This window comes from Ursus arctos, unplaced genomic scaffold, assembly GCF_023065955.2.
Source record: "Ursus arctos isolate Adak ecotype North America unplaced genomic scaffold, UrsArc2.0 scaffold_19, whole genome shotgun sequence".
In the NCBI taxonomy this organism is placed as follows: domain Eukaryota; kingdom Metazoa; phylum Chordata; class Mammalia; order Carnivora; family Ursidae; genus Ursus; species Ursus arctos.
In genome coordinates this window covers 24,912,673-24,933,065 of record NW_026622863.1, presented here as the reverse complement: position 1 = coordinate 24,933,065, position 20,393 = coordinate 24,912,673, and the positions used below count along the sequence as shown (strand labels likewise).

Genomic DNA, 20,393 nt, shown 5'->3' with positions numbered 1-20,393 from the left:
AATTCCTTTCAATAAATTCCTCCCAGACTGGCAAGAACAAAAATAAAATAAAATAAAATAAAAATAAAAAAAAATAAAATAAAATAAAATAAAATAAAATAAAATAAAATAAAATAAAAGTTCTTTCTTAGAGGATTTTGATCCAGGATAAGATGAATAGGTGGCCTCTGCTCCAAAAGAAAAATACACATTTGCCTATGTGTTAAAATCACATTTAAAGTATTTTCCCTTTACCAAATTAAGCCAGCATCTGATTTTTAAGGGATTTGAAGAACTCCATCTCCAAATGCCTGTAGCGTCTGTGAATACTTCATTGAACAATTAGCAGGATTTTCATTTCCACAAGGTATTAGAACTGATTTACAAAGTGTCATTCCATAATCAGAAATGTCCCCAACCTTTGGAAAGCTCCTGATCTTATCTTGACCAGCCTGCCTCCTGCTCCACCAAACAAAAACAGTAAGTCTGCAATAAAGACTAAATTTACAGTCGTAAAGGGAAACTAAAATAAACCCAGAAACTCCAATAAGGCATACATAAGGAAGATTTCCATGTCCCATTGTTGTTTGAAATGAACTGAATGGAGCTGTGGTCAACTAGTCAGGGACAAAAATATCCAACTGCAAATGAACTCAAGCCCAGGGCTCTTCAGTTGTGACCAATCAGAGCGGCACAGACAACCAACATGTAGAGGCAATTCCTTCAGTAGAAGACAAAAAACTCAGCAAGAGCCTCTCCTACCAATTAAAGGTAGTCAATATTGATTATCTGAGGGATTTCCATGCTCAGGAAGCAAATTAGAAACTCAATACCTGAACTATGCCTAAATGCAGTTATCAACTTCAGAGTTTTATCTCATAAAACCAATTCAGCTTAGAGTTTAATTCTATTAAATTAGGGCTTAGAAATAAGATTTGCTCTAGAATGAATGCATCATTAGTTTTAAAATGCAATATACTGAAACCCAAAATGTGCTGTATTACAGTGTGAAGAATAAATGAATAAAGATGGTATCTGAGTGCACTTCTCCCTAAATATATTTACCAGTTGAAAAGTGATTGTTTATGAACATGCTGAGTCCTCTGCTGGTAGGGACATGTCCCCTCTCTAGGATAAAATAACCTCACTGGTTCCACTTCTTTCTAAAGTGTTCCCTTTGCTCTTAAATTTCCGTATTCTAAACCATGGACAACATTTTTTAAAAGGAGTATGGGTGCCAGAATAGTTTCCCTTTTCGTGGGTTCTATGATGAAGTCCCATGAAACCTGGGCCCAACATTTCTAAGTAAAAGATGCTAACACAGGAATCCTAAACAGAATTGCCTGATACTGTGTGAGTTTTAGTATGTTACACCAGGAGTTTTGTTCTGCACCTTCTAAAAGATGGAGAGTCCATAAAGATTCTCCTTCCATGGGTTGTAAACAACAGGATCCCCAGTGCTGTAGTAGAGACTTGGTACTAACTTTTGACACCTTAAAGAAATTGAAAATATGTCCCTGATTAAACCAAGCAAAAGAACTTGTCCTACAATGCCTGTCCCCCCACCACCACCCCCCATGTACATCAGAGTTTGAGCATCTTGCATAGGAAAAGCTCAGTGGGTGCAGATCCAATATCAGTGGTGTTACAAGACCAAGAATGATAAATAAAACAGAAAGAGGTTCAGACAACGTCAAAGAACTCCTGGGAAGGCCTGAGTATTGAAAGGTACACCCTTCTGGGCAGAGTGGCTGCTGATCTTGATGGAGTCCATAGATGGTCCAGTGACAACAAGGGATTTCCATCACTAACAACCACCAGAGTTGGGTTCTTTAGCACTGAAACCCCATTTGCCATTCTGAAAGGAAATGAATGTTTTTGTGAATTGCACTGCATCATCACACTGTATTTTAGGACGTTATGTAGCATTCTTATGCCCTCATGAATACTACCGTACACTGTCTCATTCACTGTAAAAGAAAACCAGGATCCCGGGGTCTTGTAAATAGATGACGTATGGGTTAATCAAGCATTTAGGTTTGGAAAGAATAATCCCTACATTAAACTTTCCGATATACAAAAATACAAAGCTATCACAAAAGATGTCCAGGGAGTTTCAGCAAGTGGGAGGTAAACACAGCTTGGTTTGCTTTTAATACATGGTTTTCAGATGGACTGTATCATGATGATGGGATTCTTAGCTCCATAATAATCCACAACTTCCAGTAAATTACGGGGCACATAAGAAGCAGAGGAAAGGAGAAGCAGACCTCATTCTGACCCAGCTCTTCCCAACTGAACTCACCATTCACAGTCATCTACTCCTCCCTTTGCTCCCCGCTCTGTCTTTATTTGTATAAACTCCATTTATCTATTGAAAAACAAAACAATGCCCAAGGGAAGATAAAAAGAGTATAAATCCCTATCTTTTCCCCAGAGAAGAGCAGTTGTACATGAGGAAGTATTTCCAAATTTCAGCCTGAGATGAGGAATTACACTCAATGCTTCCCTGACAACCATCTGCAGATCCCAGTGAAGGACTGAAGTCCCCTGTTGTATAAAATAAGTTTCGGGAATAGCCCTTAGCTCCTGCTTCATAAAATGATAAGCATTGCCAGGCAAAATGGTAAAAGAGCACCGCTAAATTTAAATCTCATTATTGTCACATGGCTACAGTTGGGGAGTCAAACTTAATTTGAGTTTGTGAATTAAAGCCTGTCTGACTATTTCAAACCTCTGACGTGCCCACGAAGGTAAAGGAGGAGCCCACTATCCCCTTACCATCCCTCTCCATGTATCAGCCCTCTGACACAAGGGAGAGATTCAAATGGACAGTCTGCAGGTAAGCAACTGGATATGTGACCTTGAGCAAGTCATTTTATTTCTCTAATACCCAATTTCCTTTACATTTCAAAAGACTAGAGAAGCACATCTCGAGGTACAGTCTTGCTTTTTTTTTTCTTTAAGATTTTATTTATTTATTTGACAAAGAGAATGAGAGAGCACAAGCAGAGGGAGTGACAGGCAGAGGGAGAGGGAGAAGCAGACTCCCCGCTGAGTAGGGAGCCCAACACGAGGCTCAATCCCAGAACCCTGAGATCATGACCTGAGCCCAAGGCAGACGCTTAACCGACCGAGCCACCCAGGTGCCCCAAGTCTTGCTCTTAAATTTGGAAATTAGAATTCCAACAGCTATTAACAAAGTGATACCCAATAATTCAAGAGAAAGACAACACAAGGAAGCAAAAACATCACAACAAAAGCCACACAAGGGAAACATGCTCTCTTCTAGCAAAGAGAGAAGAAAACATGGAGAGAAGCTGACCAAGATCACTGAGACTCAGAGACAAAATGCTTCACATATTAACATATTAATAAAGCCTAATATAAAGCTCACACGATGTCGGTGAGTCCTGCTTTGGTTCAGAGCATATTTAAAAGGTAGGCCACTGCTGTTTGTGTGGAAATGTGAAGGGAAGTAAAAGCATCCCACTGTATGCCTTTTTCATGTAGCAGGAGCCGCCTGCAGACAAACACCAACAGACAGGAATGGCTAATTTAAAAAATAAAACGCAAAGTCCTGTGGCCGGGTTCAAATTGAGTCTGACAGTGAAGGTCACAACAACTTTTCACTTTTGTTTAAAGATACTGCCTTGATCATTGCTGGACAAAAAACACAATAGCAAACAGGAACCGAGGATTAGACCATGCTGAAGCAAGATCACCCTAAAGCACTGAGTTTTTTTCTAAGAGCTTGCTTTCTCTTTTCTAGTTTAAAAAAAAAAAAAAGAATTATAAATGTCTAATATTCAAAAAATGATATGTACAATTTTCCCTAAAATTGTGAGCAATGACCATAACAAAAATTTCCCAAGTAAGGGAATCACTGCCTTTTAAAGGTTCTCTGTATTTCTTAATTTCTTGTAACTCGCAACTTTCCAAACAGTTTCATTCTGGTTTTGCTTCTCTTGTCTTCCTTCTCTCCCTCACGGCTTTTTTCTTTCCAATTTTTCCAGTCCTACCAATCACAGGGAGTGCTAAAACATTTGAGTTTGAGTTTTAAAAAAACTCTTCAAACCAGTTGTAAGATTCATTGTCTGTAAAGAAAATTACTTTGGCCTCCAACATGTGTTTTCAATACAAATGCATCGCATAAAAAGTAAAAAGACCTCTTGTCTAATATGGCAATTCTCATGGAACCATTTTGGTCTTTACAGAAAGATCTCACTTATATCTTGCTAGGGTTTGGAAAAAAGTGAAACAAAGCAGACTCTGCACCTTCCTTAGGCCTGTTTTCTATTCCTCCCATGCTGTCTCCTAAAGACGCTACCACTTGATAAAAGTTCAGGCCTTTGTGGTACAGAACTCTGCTTGTCATTTCTTTGGAAGTGATTAAAGACATTAGCACAGCTTCGCCATAAAAGCCTGAACCACAAGTGTCAGGGACGGCCTCCCCACCTCCCACCACATGCCTCCTTTCCTCCGCACATTCCCAAAGGTTCTGCTCTGTACAGAGGAGGAGAGGTAGTATTTTCTTAGTTCCCTTTTATAGACTCTCCGATGGAAATAATGCTGCTGATACACTTGCAAATGCTTCTATACAACTTCTCTTAGAATCAACATCATCTGTTTTTAACAAGAGTATGATAGCTGTTTTTTGAGACAATCCCAGAGGCTGGGGAAGAAAAAGCCTCTTTAATATAACCAAAAACGGTGTCAAGGAAATCAGAGGATTTGGGAGTCAGACCGCTCCAGGTTTTAATCGCCATTCTCTTTCTTACTTTGTACACATTACTTGGTTCTCTGTGCCTTTTCCTCTAACCTTAAAAGAGGAAGTACTAATCCCCACCTGACAGAGTTCACAGGAAATCAATCATATGGAAGTGAAATATTCAAAATGTGTGATTCATATTTATGGAAAGAACGTTTACAGCTGTCACCTCCCAAAATTTCTGGAAGCTCCTGTCCACATTTTGATAGTTCCCTACAGTGTACCATCTCATCTTCCCAAAGAAGAACCTAAAAGCTACATTTTCTACGTCCCTGTCATTTAGATTCTTTAAATTAGAAGCACCCACATGAGTTATGTGGAGAAAGAGGCCAGGTGCTGGACACACAATTTGTGGGCACAGATCCCTAGATACTAAGTGGTTCTGAACCCATACCTGATCATACTAAAGGCTGCAGCTCCCATGGCTAATCTGTTCTTGAGGCGTGTTTCTAGGAGTCTTTCCTAGAAGCTCAGTTGGGGGTCTGTATCTTAGGCCCTCTCACTGAATTTATGAGCTATTTTCTTCTTCAAAAACATTTATTAGAGAGAGAGAGAGAGAGAAAGAGAGAGAGAGCATGAGAGAGAGCGCATGCATTAGTGGGGGGAGAGGCAGAGGGAGAGGAAGAGAGAATCTCAAGCCGACCCCCCCACTGAGCACAGACCCTGAAGCAGGGCTTAATCTCAGGACCCTGACATCATGACCTGAGCCAAAGTCAAGAGTCGGCCGCCTTACCCAATGAGCCATCCAAGGCTCCTATGAGCTAACTTTACCACTTGAAATCTCCAGGGACTTTAACTTTCTAGAGTGGATTCTGTTGTCTGTAACTAAGAACCTATCAAATATATGTGAAAGTTCTTGGTTTTGTGCTTGACATATAGTAAAAATCTATACATGTTGACTGTTACCCCCTGAAATATTAGAATCCCATCCTCACTAGTGAGACGAGAGGAAGAGAAAAATGTAAAGAAAGCTGTCTACACCAAAATCTCTACCTGCCAGCCAAACATAATACCTGCAAGTCATACAACTTTAAAAGACCCCTGGTTGGCACAACTGGGACAGATTAATTAGTAGAAGCACCCCCTAGAGGAATGTGATATTGAAAGTTAAGTTTTAGTATGTAGGCAGTGAGCAGAAAATGAGGGATCATGAACAGTGACCCCAGAGAGTAGGCCCAGAAAGGATCGGGGCTGGAGAATGGGAATGGTCAAGAAGAAATGCACTGTCTTTGCCTAAGACTGTGAGATGGTTTCCATGGTTTATAAAGTACCCTGTTGAGTCCAAAGGGAGGGAGGTATTCCTCACAGAGAGCAGAGTACATGCAAGGACAGTCTGTTATCAACCTGAGAAAAAATCAGAAATGCAGAAAAGGACATATAGTGACGGTGACTAGAAGTTCCCCTTGAGCATCCTCTAAATTCTCAAGTCATTTTACATATTCTTTCCAATATAAATCACTTGCTAGATCATAAATCAGGCGTTTGTGCATACATCTTAGTCTCTACTATACCCTATAATACATGGACCTTTCTACATTCTTTACATGTTGCAAAGCATCCAGCCAAGTGCAGTGTACTCAGGAGGGGCTCGAGAGCTGTTTTGTGAGTGAAGGAGTACATGAATGATGCCTATTCCAACAGTCTTCTTGGTTTCACAATTTCTTATTAGTTACTAAACTCTGGTTAATATAGATATAGCCCAATTTTTCTGACAGAAAAAAAAATGATCATGCAGTATGTAATAATTCCAGCTTCACATTCAAAAGGCAAGTTTTTTTTTAGTTCTCTTGCTTTGCACTTTGCCTTATCTAAACTTTCTAAAGAATTTCTCTTATTTTGGCATGTGTCATATGTACTTCTAATAGATTATGGGCATGTTTTACAATCCAGCGCCAAAATGTGCTGCTCCTGGCTTCAGGACTTTACTCATCACTGATCTCACGGAACGCAGAGTCTTCTTTCAGCTTCCAAGCCAAATTTCTGTCACCTCCTCCTGAACAGTTTCTCTACCACCACACTCAATTTTATACTTGTCCCCAAAACCATCCCTCATTCACTCAAGTAAGAGTTATTAACAACTTTGTGCCAGGCACTACACTAAATGCTAAGGATACGATGATAAACACGGAAGTCAGAGTGGGGCACCCGTTAATGAAATAACTGTACAATGAAGGGCACGTTTGGACTACAAAGTGGTACAGAGTGATGTGAGAAAATAAAACAGGACCACCTGACATAGCCTGGCCAGAGAGTTGTCAGCTTCCCTGAAGCAAGGCTATTTGAGTCATGTCACAGGTTGGGAATGGCCACAGAGTCCTACAGCTCATGAAGAAGTAGTGATTACTGCCTCACCCCTAGAATCCAGACTGGCTTTGACCGACAGAATCTCTCAGAAGTGATACCATGTGAGTTTTGAACCTAAGTCTCAAGAGGCCTTGCTGCTTCTTTTCTCAGGCTGTTAGAATATCTCCATGAGAGACAGGCCAAGGCATTGCAGCTGAGGGCCCAAATGAGTCATAAAGGTCAACACCAGAGACCAACCATCCTAGGTGAACCTGGCTAAACCTGCTGACCCACAGACTCGTGAGCAGCTGCACGGTGATGCTCTGGGATGGTATGTCATGCAGCAAATGTCAGCTCATACAGCTGGGAACTGAAAATCAGGATTTAAACAAATGAAAGGTCTGGAGTGTGTAAGAACAATCAAGGTCAAGGAAATCTCCTGACAAGTCTCCTGAGGCATAAGAACATCTGAGAACCTGGAAGACAGGTGTGGCTAGAGCTCAGGGAGGGGAATGAAGCAGCTCTCTGAAGCCGGCATGCCATGTGCTCAGTTAGGAAGCTCTTCAGAGCCTGTTGCTTGGGACTAAGACACACACACACACCCCAACCTCCCAACTGTCTGATGTTCTAGGTAGTTTCTCTGCTTTGTTCATTCATTACACACTTACACCCTGTCAATTTCCTCCCTCCCACTCACTCCTAGTTCCAGGCCACTGGCACAGTGCCCTGGTCCACATTTGGGGAAAATCTGAACTTTGTCACCCAGAAAAACATCCACTTGTGTCCAGGAACATACTACTAACCTAGGGATGGCTTTGAGCATCCTGTGCTTAGTCCGAGAACTCAATTTTCTTCAAGTGATAACAAGCGCTTATCAATCCCTCCTCTCCTACAAAAATCTATCACTTTTCAAAGAGTTGTGGCCTTAATTTTATCTTTATTCTCTCCTTATTTATTCCATGCACCAAAAAAATAAACAAGGTGAAAATATTTTTTTTTCATCAAAAATGGATTTATCCTTGGGGTTGAACCCTGGGGTTGACAATGACAGCTGTCGGAGTTTGGTTTCCCTCAAAAGCAAACTTCAATGTGAGGACTTGGATGCAAGGAGCTTATTTATTAATTGAACCCAGGAAAGACAAGTGAGGGAGCAGGGTAAAGAAAAAAAATAATAATGGTGCACTGACTGCCATGGGCACCTAGTGTTGAATCCTGCAGCGGCATCTCTGATGAAACCATGGAGGACAAGCCTATGAATTTTCCCTTCAAGGGCTGGAGAAACAGAGTGCTCATCCCCCACTTCCCTTGGGATCCCTTCTCTGCTTGCATTAAATTCCTGTCATCTCCTGCTGCCCAGTGCTTGAGCTAGGCTAGTGCCTGTGGTCTGTGAATATCCCGTAGACTAAGAGACAGAGACCCTGAAGAGAGGAAGCCAGCTATCAACAGCCTGAAGTGTCAATCAACCTCCACTACAGGTGAACAAAGAGGCGGGTCAAGGGGATTTGGAGCAACACGTTGACAGAATCCACTTTGCTAACATTCACAGATACCGCTCTTTGAGCCAAATCTGGTGTCAAAGGCTTCACGTGAATTATCTAATGGAACTCTCAAACCAAAGCTATGAGGTTACTGTGAGTTCCACCTTACAAATGGGGAAACTGAGGCCCTTGTCCTGGCAGAGGATCCTAAATGTGGTTCTGCTTCATTCACTCATACACTTGAACATCAAGCAGCTTGATAAGACAGATTGCAAACCATAGGCAAAGCAAATGCTCCTTAGCATTTTGGAAACTACCAGAAAGACCACAGACATGGCCTTTGCCTTGGAGTCATTCGTGATCTCATACATGGCCATGGTAAGTTTCTACCCCATATTTTAGTTTTTTACTACTTGGTTAGTCTAGCCATTTAAAATTTTCTGTGCTTACGGGGCACCTGGGTGGCTCAGTCAGTTGACCATCCGACTGTTGATTTCAGCTCAGGTCATGATCTCAGGGTTGTGAGATCAAGCCCCATATTGGGCTCCGCGTTGGGTGTGGAGTCTGCTTAAGATTCTCTCCCTTCTCCTTCTTCTCTCCCCCCACCTGTTTGCATGCTCTCTCAATAAATAGATAGATAGATAGATAGATAGATAGATAGATAGATAGATAAAATTTAATGTGTTTGTAGCCTCTTGTCTTTTTCTAAACTAATTCACAGGGTACTTAAGACCTTGCAATTGTGCCATTTAATAAGTACTACTTAATAAGAAGGTGCGTTGGACACCTATCATTTTCAGGGCACCCAGTACCCATGCCCCTTCCCAAGTGCATCCTGATTTCTATAAACAAATGCCTCCCCGTCAGTAGCGTATACCTGATCAGGAGGTAAGTCCAGGGACTTGTTTTTCATTTGAGAATCCATGGTGCCCTGATCCTTTCCACAGTTGGACCTGTGGCCTATGGTTGACCAAGAAGTTATTCTCTCATAGAACTTTCCATCTTCAGCAAGTGATGCAAACAGAAATGGTGAGTCCTTCAACAGAGCAGCAACAATGGCCCTCCAACCAGACCATCTTCACTGGAGTGGCATGCCATGTATTCTTTTTCACACCTCCAGGCTTCTGAGGAGCTTCCTTGTCCTGCCCCACCCTAAACCCCGTACCCTGGTCTTTGGTGGATGCTCACTGCTCCTCTTCTTCTCCTCCCAATCAATCTCCTTTTGCTTAATTTCCCAGAGTCTCAATATCTGTAACCAAGAATCATAACTGATACAGAGCACAGACAAGCTGATAGTGGAATTGGTCATGTCCATGTCACCCATTGAAAGCACTAAGTTTTATACATATGCAAAGGTTCTCACTGGTATCCACAGAAGCTTTTCTCTGACCCCTCTGATATTGTATGTAGTTCTGCATTTTGTCACATGAATGCAAAATTTACCTGGCAGTACAAGGAACTCCTCATACACTCTAACAAACCTAAGCATATTAAGCCTATTTTTTCATTTGAATGCAGAGGATGTCCCAGTGCAAACGTTATTCAGTGCACTCTGAAGGGTTTCTTTACATCCTTCCCCCCCCCCCTTTTTAATGAGCTGGCTTTCCCCTTCTTGTTCCATCACATGCCCAGGCTCCATATTTTTATTTCAATACTCTGCATTATCAGTTTATAATCTAAGGACTTTAAGCCAGCTATTGATCTGCTTTTTAAAGAGCACTTTTATTCTTTCCCATGATTTCATAATCTTCTTTATACCATTTCCCTTCCTTGGAAGTTCTACCCTTTGAAAATGGTGACTGTTGTCCTATTAAATTTAAATTTGGATGAAATGCCCAGTGCTCTCTAAAAGCCCGGGACAGATTCATCCAGGTCACTATTCTTTAAGAATGTGTCACATTAACCTCCCCAGTAGCTAGTAATGTTTACAACACTTTTTTAAAAACCTTATCATGGTCAAGGCACACATAAATTGTACAACTTTGGAAACACAGTTGGTAGCAGAGCTGCAAATTCATAGTGTAGCAACCTACAGGGTGTTTTAGAAAAGACAGCATTTTAAATACAACTCATGAATAAGCAAACAGCCCCGACCACCCAAATCAACTCGAAATGTAAACACAGAGGGGATGTTTAGTTAAATTTTAGATGCCATTTGACTAGGAAAAGGGACTAAAACTTATCAGCTGAGATGAATTATGTCAATACCGGAAAAAAGAGCGAAGCATCTGCAGAGAGCCGCCGTCTTCAAGTAAAAGTTACACAGACAAAGGGCTAACTGTTTATGCATCACAGATAAAATACACTCCACTACAAAGGGCTTGCCCATGCAAAAGATAACGGGAGAAATGCTTTGGAATTTGTGGGATATACATCCATAACTTATTTGTGTATTTGCATGACTATACTTAAGGATTATCATGGGAAAGAAAGAGGCACATATACTGGACAAGAAAATAAAGACAAAGCAGGCAGCTATTAATGTGTTTCCATCTACAAATGCTGGCACTGATACTGAAGCCCACTACCCAGGGATGAGGCAGGGGTCTGGGGAAGTAGCCTGTTTACTATGGGAGGGGCTTGAAGAAAAGCCAAGGCATCTCATAATTTCGAACCCTGCGACCTATTTGTTTAGAGGGAGGGAGTGGTCTTATGCATCAGCAAGTTCCTTTCAGCCAGGGACTAATTCCTTTGCATCTGAGATCTTAGGAGCCTAGGAAAATGCCTGAAACACAGCAGATGTACAACAAACATTAGCTTAATTAAATTAAATTAAATTCTCCTCTATCTTCTCTGTGTTCAGCCTCCAAGTGGGCATAAAGTCAGCTCCAGAAAGCTGCTCGATTCACTGGGAAATGACCCATTTGACTCCTTACTGAGCTATTTCCAAACATTAAATATGTCAAAATCTCACAGGTCAAAGTACTAAATAGGTCAGAATCTCATCTTTTCCATCTCTACAACTATGTATCTATTTATATATCACATTTAGGGATAAAGATAGCTCCCTGATAATCGCTTTATATACAACTGAGGTTTGCTGCTTGCATTTTGCATTAACGCGGGGGCCTTGAGAGAATCTCCCATACTTCTGGGCATTGGACACACAACACAAGTTAGGTATTCCCTCTCAACTAGCAGGCTGAAGGCAATGCCAATAACAAAGAATTGCCTCCAGCTAATTCTCAGAACCCTGAAGCATCACCACCAGTGTAGCCAGTCAGCTGTTCCATCCTATAGAGTAGAGACAGGCTGCAAGGAAAGAGAAACCAAAACAAGGATGGCAAGAAGAAAAACCCAAAGCAAGCCTCAAACTAATCTACCCCAACCCTTGAAACAATTCTTCCTTTTTCCTAAGGAGCTGAAGAATACCCAGATGAGTGCCCATTCATCTCTGTATGTCCTAGACAAGACCTGCCTTAGAAAATGGCATTTATGAAGCATTTGTGAACTCCTTTTTTCTTTGCTCATAAGGTCACTAGGAGGAAAATACATCCTGAGATAGAGTCCGCAATTCAAATGAAGTTCAAAGTCGATTCAGACCCGTGGAAGTGTTGGAATTGGCTATGAAGGCTGGTGGGCAGCACCTGCCCGCCCCCCAGTACTAGCTGGACCTGCACGTGAACATCAGTAGGTGGTGGGAGGCAACCAGGGGTGGGTAAAGGAGGGACACATAAATACCTCACTGCTTTCTTCGTATTACCTTTACCTAAATTTAGCTCACCAGAAGACCAAGTGCAACTTAATGGCAAGATTTAAAAAATAAAAAAAATAAAAGCTTTGAATAACGTCTCCCACTGACTCAACAATTCCTGAGCCAATCAAACAGAGAATCTTATCCTTGCTAGACTCCCATTACTGTTCTGTGGATTCCAAGGAGGCCATCTGATAGAGACTTTTGTGGGTGAAATGGGTGAGAAGTGGTCTAAATCAATAGTGTTTACAAGTTCTAATTGTTTACTTACTGACATAAATTTACATAAGGCCACTTAATGAAGAAGGGTTTACACAGCCCATGGTACTCTGTTATGTCACATTTTAGCTATCATGACATAGCCTGGCTCGAAAGGAAGAATCGCTGGAAACTCATGGGCCAGGAATGAGCAGCCTATTAAGGTCTGAAAAGCTGTCATCCACCCTGAAAGGACTTGCGTCAGCCACTGAGGATATATTTTAAACCGTCTGTCCGCAAGAAAACTTTAATAACGCAGCTTTGCTCTAATGTCTTGTGAGAGGAGAGGCAATTTTACTTCTTCTATTAACCCAACGTGATTACAATGGCTTATTTCATGGAATATTAAGTTCAAATTCTGCTCCCTGGGAGGACAATAAAAAAAAAAAAAAAAAGTGTGCTTATGACTTTGCCCGAAATAGCCACAGGACCACAGCTCCTTGGTGCTTTTAATGCATCCAAGCAATAATATACCATAATTCGCTAATGGTGAGATAAATTAGTGACCGAATAATAACCTGAAAAGATGACATCAAGACGAAAAGCAAATGTTTATCTTTTGCAAAGGACAGCATAACAAAGCTTATGGTAGTCTCTCACCAGTCCCTGTTTAAAAAAAAAAAAAAAAATCAAGTCCTTAATGGATACCTCTGACAGTAGTTGTTTAATAGTGAGACCGTAGCCAGGCGAGCTAACAAAATAAATAATCACTCTGAAAAGCAACAAGCAGCTTCAGAGCCCCCTGAGCTAGATAAATGCTTAGGGAAACGAAACTTGGCTTCCTCCAGGAATTCTCAATGAGATCCATTCCTTCAAAATCATTTCAAAGAGTAATTGTAATGATGAAAAATGGCAGGTCCACCATAATGAGGGTCATCTAGGATTTTCCTCAGGTCCAAACACAAGATTTTATAGCCAACTTTGAGACCCATATTCTAATTTTTAATTGTAGATGAAGGACTCATTGGAAGTAGAACCATAATTACTTACCCAATAATCCTAAAAACCAATAGGCTTCTCTCACCTGGTTCCCAAAAGCCATAACCAACACTTATTCGTAACGGTTTTCATTCTCCAGTACGGCTCCTGTCTAATCACACTCCATGTAAATAGGAGGTGATCCTTTCTTAATAGCAGGAGACCAGAAGTTCATTTTCCTTGGCTCTGCACGCCCTTTGAATAGTGCATGAAGTGATGGAGATTGGACAGCTACCTTGAACAAACTTTTACCACTCATAGTATGAAACTCTCTCTACCTGGGGCTTCCATTAACAATGTTAAGTTCATGGAATGAGAGCCACAACCTGTCTACCTACTCTGGTTGTTGTGGTGGTGACCAATTTATCCAGCCCTGAATCAGCACAGTCCATTTGAAAACAGGCAGGTTCACCATCTATAAAACGAAATTCTTAGGTCTATGGAAAGGACAAGTAAAGAAAATCCTCTTAAGCAACTTATATGTGTTTCTTTACCATAAGTGGCATTTACTCAGGTAAAACCAAGCATAGTGAACTCATACCAATGGCTCAGAAATGACACATTACCTTATGGATGTGATTTATCACTGTTTTTACTTTTTACCGGGAAATGACACACTTACCTTTAACATTTTTACTTGAGAAATGCAAATGGTAAATGGGATTATAAACATAAGCCAATGAACCTGAGGAGCGCTGAAAGTTAAGTATATACCGAAATGGTGTTGTGACTCCTTAAAAAGGAAGAAAATTGCATACGAGTAAAATAATGCTTATTTTTACTCTCTCTTCAGAGGAGTTCCTTGTTTGTGGCCCACGCGACAAAATTATCTGATAAGAGGAGCAAGGCTAAATGGCAAACGGCAAACATCCCAACGTGATGTATTTCCTCAGCCCTGACCTTCAGATAAAAATCGTACAGAAATCTGCAAAACCTCCAAATACGCAGCACCACAGGCTCCCAACATTTTCAGACAGAACAGTCAGGAAGGGAAAACAACAACAACAACAGGTAAAAAAGAAAAGAGAAACAAACACATTGCTACTGAAAAGAGCCTTCTCTTTAATATTTCAAGATTAAGGTCAGATGAACGCAGCAGCTGCCTACTCCACTTCTTTCTCCATGTGTGAACGTGCACGTCCAGGCATGTGTGTGATATACATATGTGTGCACGTCGATCATTTTTATGTGTATGTGTACCTAATAGCAAGTGTGTTAGTTCGCGTGAGATATATTACATACATACTGTGTGCATATTTAAAAAGAAAAAAAAGACTTCAAACGGTAAAAATTTATTGCACTGTGAAATTAGCTAAAATTATGACAACTGTAAGAAAAAAAATTATACGGGCAAAATTTGGGTCTGGTGGAAGAATTCTTTGATGTCTGGATTCCAATTTAACCCCCGACTGAGTTCTAAGAATCAAATGAACAAAGTATATCATACACCCCAAGTCTGCCTGTCAACGCTAGTCATCATTTTTTATTTTATTCTTTCCAGCTGCATGTATTTACAAGACTCCGTTCTGACATTTCCTCCCCTCAAAATGTACACACTCACTGCTACGGGCAGTTGCCAAATACATTTGTAAAACAGTTCAACCCTGTGTTTGTTTATTCATTAGGCATCTCTATCAGTCTCAATAAATATGTATCACTCTAATTTTTTACATTTGCTATTACAACAGACATTTGTATATCTGACTTTATGTGTTTATGTTTGAGTACACTAAAGCCACATTTTAAGACTATCTCCTCAAATACACACTGAAAATAAAATTGAGGATTCACATGCAAAAATTCACCTATGTGCTGCCTTGCCGTCTAGGATAGATTCAAAGAATTCTTTAAAGATGAGAATTATAACGATAGAGGTTTCAACACAACCCTGCACATACAGATAATATGGTTGTCCTAGCTGCGTCTGTATCAGTGATCTCATGTCATTCTGAACATATCCCCAAATGGGTGTTTTATATACAGAAGTTTGGCACCAGTGGACGGTCATATAGGCACCCCACCAGAGAACAGAGAAGTCCGAAGCACTCTCATACGCTGCACACAAAAACAACTTTACCCGGGTATATGGCTGTTCAGTGAGCTAAGTCTCCGAATATTTTAACACAGTTATAAATGTTTAAAATGTTAATAATAAATCTAGGTTGTTTAAAGAATATTTCCAAATAACATAAAATATTTAGTTTCCCCCACCCAACCCATAAAAAGATAAGATTTATCACAAAATGTTTGAGGAATAATCAGCCATTTTTGGCTAATATATTTTAATATTTATACACATGACACATGCTGAATATAAATGATACTTCGTGATTTCCCATAGTGTATGGAATTTATACAATTAACTGCAAGGTCCAATGGCTTGAAGGCACATAAGGTGCAAACACAGTTACAAGGTTTTGCTGATTATTGTTATAAATCTTATAAAGCATAAAGGCATTAAAGTATATTCTGTTTATACCATTCATTTTAAAATACAGCTTATAAAAATATTATTATTTCTTATTAAAAGATTTATATTTTTCTGGCTTTTTTCTTTTATGAGGTAAATTTATTTGCCAGCACTCAAAAAAATACTTTCTATTTTTCCACTTCCAAATATGTGTTTGAAATATACCCTGAGATTCAATATCAATTTTCTAGTTATTTCTCAAGGGTTATATTTGTTCATAATAATAGCAGCAAACATTCAAGCATTATTCGTTTGGTTTCTCCAAAGTGTTTAAATTTAAAAATAATCAAATAACAAAAGCATGATGAACCAAATTGCTTACTTTACACACACATTATAGCCGTATACATATGTATGCACTTATGCATGTATATTTCTAGCACATCATTAATCATGGATGCCAAAATCATGTTATCAATCCACCTACACTGAACATTAAATGTTTTAATATTCATATAAATTGCATCAAAAATATACATGTGATTTTGCTTTTTAAATTAAGAGACTTTGGTCCTTAACGGAGATATTTTTCACTGGGCCTTTACATTCCTTCTTAGCCATATGTAATGTTTAAATATACTGGTGAATAAAAATTTGCAATAAATTCTACAACGTACCCCCAAACTGTCCAGTGTATGAATTGTTTTAAAAGAGCTAAAGCCACAGCATATGAAATGTGAAATGGAAACATCCCGACATCTACATGCATGATCCTGGGGTTGTCCACCCCTTAGGAAAAAGGTACTGGATTCTGCAGCTGCTTATCAAATCAGCTTTATGTTTCTGGAATGAGTTCCTGCTGCTGAGCCTGAATTTGTAGACTGTCATGAAAAAAAATACCCTATAAGATTGATCTAGCTCAAAACAAAACCTCTGGAAAGACACGTAAGTTTTATCAAACCCACGTACACCTAGATCGCTTAAGGACATATTAACAGTACAAACATCTGTGTGCATACAAACACATGCTAATATATTTAATATGTTTACTTGTATTGAAAACACATACATAATACATGTCTTGCCTAGGTCATCAGTGATAAGATTCATGTATGGGGTATACGTCTGTGTCTTATCAGTAACATTTATTCAATAATTTGCATGTTTACATCAGCTGAAGTACATAATCACTTACCTTTCTTCTTTGCTTTTTGCTCTAGCAAGTTTGGCAATCAAAAGGAAGGAAATAAGTATAGAAACAGCTCCTTTCATCAACTACCCAGCCAGGTATTTGGGGTAGAAATTCATTAGCAAGATTTTTTCCCCATTCATTTGTTAAACCAGAAAGCTGGAAAGAATTAGAACATACAGCGTTTCTCTTACTTTTCTTTGCCATGAGAAACCAGCCCTAGAAAAGGTCCAGAATCAGCTTTGTTTCTTTTTTTCAAATGGGCCTAATATCCTTTCTCAACCACCCGCACACGCACACACACACATACACACACACACGCGCACACACACACCCACACACACACACACGCACAAAACCCACCATGTGCATCCACGGTCCATATGTGGCTCCAAAACAGAGCTGTACTTTTGCAAGCACAACATCTTAAATACTGGAAGCCAATTTGGACTTACTAAAAATCTATGATCCGAGTGAGAAATCACGCCAAATATGAACCCTGGTAACTTTATTTTTAATGATGACTTTAAAAAAAAAAAAAAAAAAAAAACAAGGTAGGGGAGAGAGATCAGCAGGGTGAATGTAAAAATGGTTCATCTTAAATTTCTACAAACCCAAGTGTCAGGGTAAGCATGTACGGTGCATCAAGCATAACAAAATGAAATCGAGGTTGGGGGGAGGGGGGTCCCAGGCACTTGCTTCCTTGAATCCCTCTGAATACATTTCACAATTCATCAGTTTTTGTCTTTCCTGCCACGAATGAGGACAATCAGACCAGACACCCATTAGATTTTTCATGCAATTTTTTTTTTCTTGTTCATGACATGTTGGCAGGGAGGATGGCAATTCTGAAATCTTACCAAATGAGAAAAATGTCAGAAGCTGAACTGACAGCTAGTGGTTACTATGGTGATAGGTGATATTGAAAAAAAATAAAATAAAATAAGACTCAGTTAATTCAAAAGGAATCAAGTTGGGTATTTTTAAGCCAGTTGATACAGATGAAGACTTAATCCTGATATTGGGACATTATCTTTTCGAGCTAACAGCCAAAGACACCATTTAGCTTAAATAATAACTAAATACACAGCTTATAATCTTGTGATTAAAAATAATGGAAAGAAACAGTATTGATGAATGGAAGTCAAACATTATTACCAAATGACTATCAGCGAAATATAGATTATATTCAGTGGAAAGAGGATTTTGTTTGGGGAAGAAAAAAAATAGTTTTAGCAAAATATTTTTTAAAACAGAACATAATAACCCCACAGAAAAAAAGGACTCTAAAGGGATAACCCAGATTCTGTTAAAACATACACAGAGACACACACAAACATATTTTTGTCCTCAAAGTTCATCTGGGGAAAAAAAAAAAAAAAGAAAGAGAAGATCCATTTTGATTGTAATTGTCAATACATTCAATCTCTTTATTTTAAAAAGGTGTTTACATAGGTAAATCCTCCTTATGAATTTTTTAAAGCAATATATCTATTCTTCATATCATTTCCCTCTTTGATTAAAACCCAGTTTAATGTTCTGACTATTCTTCAGGGACCTTCATAATAAGCAAAATAACAATAATAAAGCACACCTAGGCATCTCTCTCTAACACCAAGCAATGACAACTTCCCCTAGCTCAATCCATTACTGCTGTTATTTTTAAGGTTTAATGGTTTAAAAGAAGTAAACAGAATACCGTGAAAAAAAATATTTATAATTAACCTCCCCCAAATAGGCAAGTATATGTCCTACATATAATATACATGAAAGCCAGACAAGATGGTTTAGAAAAGGGGTGGCGAGGGGGGAATGCTAAACAATTAGATAATAAAGAAGATGCAAACTATGTCAGGGTTTCAGTTGAGAAGAACACATTGTGTCTGAAAATCTTTGACATGGAATAACTTTCTCAGGGCTTCTCTTCACATTGACACTAAAATGCTATAAGTATAACGGATTAATACTGAAAAGTGTACTTAGGAAGACCAGAGGCAACTCTCATTTTGAAACAGTGTAGTCTGAAAATATTCCATGCTTGCATATTTTTTCCATATGCCACAATCCCAGATCTAGTCTATATTTTTTTTCATTTGATATAGGGATATTAAATTATCTACTGTATCTTTCTTTTTTTAAATCAAATCTTTTGAGAGTTACAGGTAACTAGCGAAAACAAGATTCTTATTTATAACCTCAAGCTAGTATTTAATGCAAGGGGGAGGAGGGCACATTATCAAGAAGGAAGCTCAGGGAAAAAAATTAAAGTCCTATTGGTTGGGGGGGGAGCTCTTTTCCACTGAACAGACTACAATGCCATCTACTGGGAAAGTGAAGTTCAACTTCACTTTAAACAGCAAGGCTAGTTTAAAAGGCAGAAAGATTTAACTGGGGAGACATCTAGTCCTACACTTTTCACTGCTAAAAAAGATAAGAAAAATATATATATTGTCATCGAAACATCAGTTCTTATTACAGATCATTCTGTTCTTTGTCTGAGATCTCCTCCCAGCATTCTGCTTCTTAATGTCCAGGTAAAAGCCTCTTTCTTAGCTCCTCACAACTACTCTTGAGTAACAAGTTAACAACACCCAGAAAAATAATCACCAGCAGTGAGCGACCTTGGGGTTCTTTTCTGAATCTCTGAGTTGTGATTTTTTAAGCAGTTTGTGTTAGATTCTTCTCTGCACAAGATTATTTTTATCCCTAAAAATCACAATGGGAAAAGGCAAGGGTTCTGCTGAGGAGGGGGTGAAGAAGAGAGGAGACACAGGGAGAGCCCTGACACCATACGCATAAAGTCTCTTTTTATATCCTCTTATGCTGTAGGAGATGCAGAATCTAAGGTAGCTTTTGGAAAATAAAAATCTGTCCAGGTTTTTCCAGCCAGGTTTCTCACATTTCCACCAATGTGTCCTTTGCTCACGTGTGCATTTCTCTTTCATTCTGGCTGGCTGGCTCTGTGATTTTTAAAAGTGAGAAACAGAAAGGATGCAGGGCCACCATTTCTCACTCTCAATGCAAAATTATTCAAAGTGAAGAAAGCCATATTTAAGAAACAAAAATGGACTATCACCCCAACTAAATAAGAATTTATTTCATAAGCACCATCAGAAAGAAAATATGTTCCTACCTAAGAGCTACGGTCAGTATATTTCAAGTGCGGATACAGGCATAAGTAAAGAGCAGACATTCTTACCCTCCACACTATTCACATTAGGGGGGGAAGACAAGTCTTTGTTTACAGGGGGCTGTCCTGTGCAGTGCGGAGTGGTGAACGGCATCCCCACCTGCTACCCAAGAGATGCCAGTGGCACACTGACACACACAGCTGTGACCATCAACGAGGTCTC

At 39.4% G+C, this 20,393-nt stretch overlaps 1 protein-coding gene across 1 annotated transcript in view; it reads right to left on the bottom strand.

The window, feature by feature from the left end:
* ZFHX3 (zinc finger homeobox 3) overlaps nucleotides 1-20,393 on the bottom strand; it is a 1,297,849-nt gene that overhangs the window by 914,897 nt on the left and 362,559 nt on the right. The gene's annotated exons all lie outside the window — the stretch shown is intronic.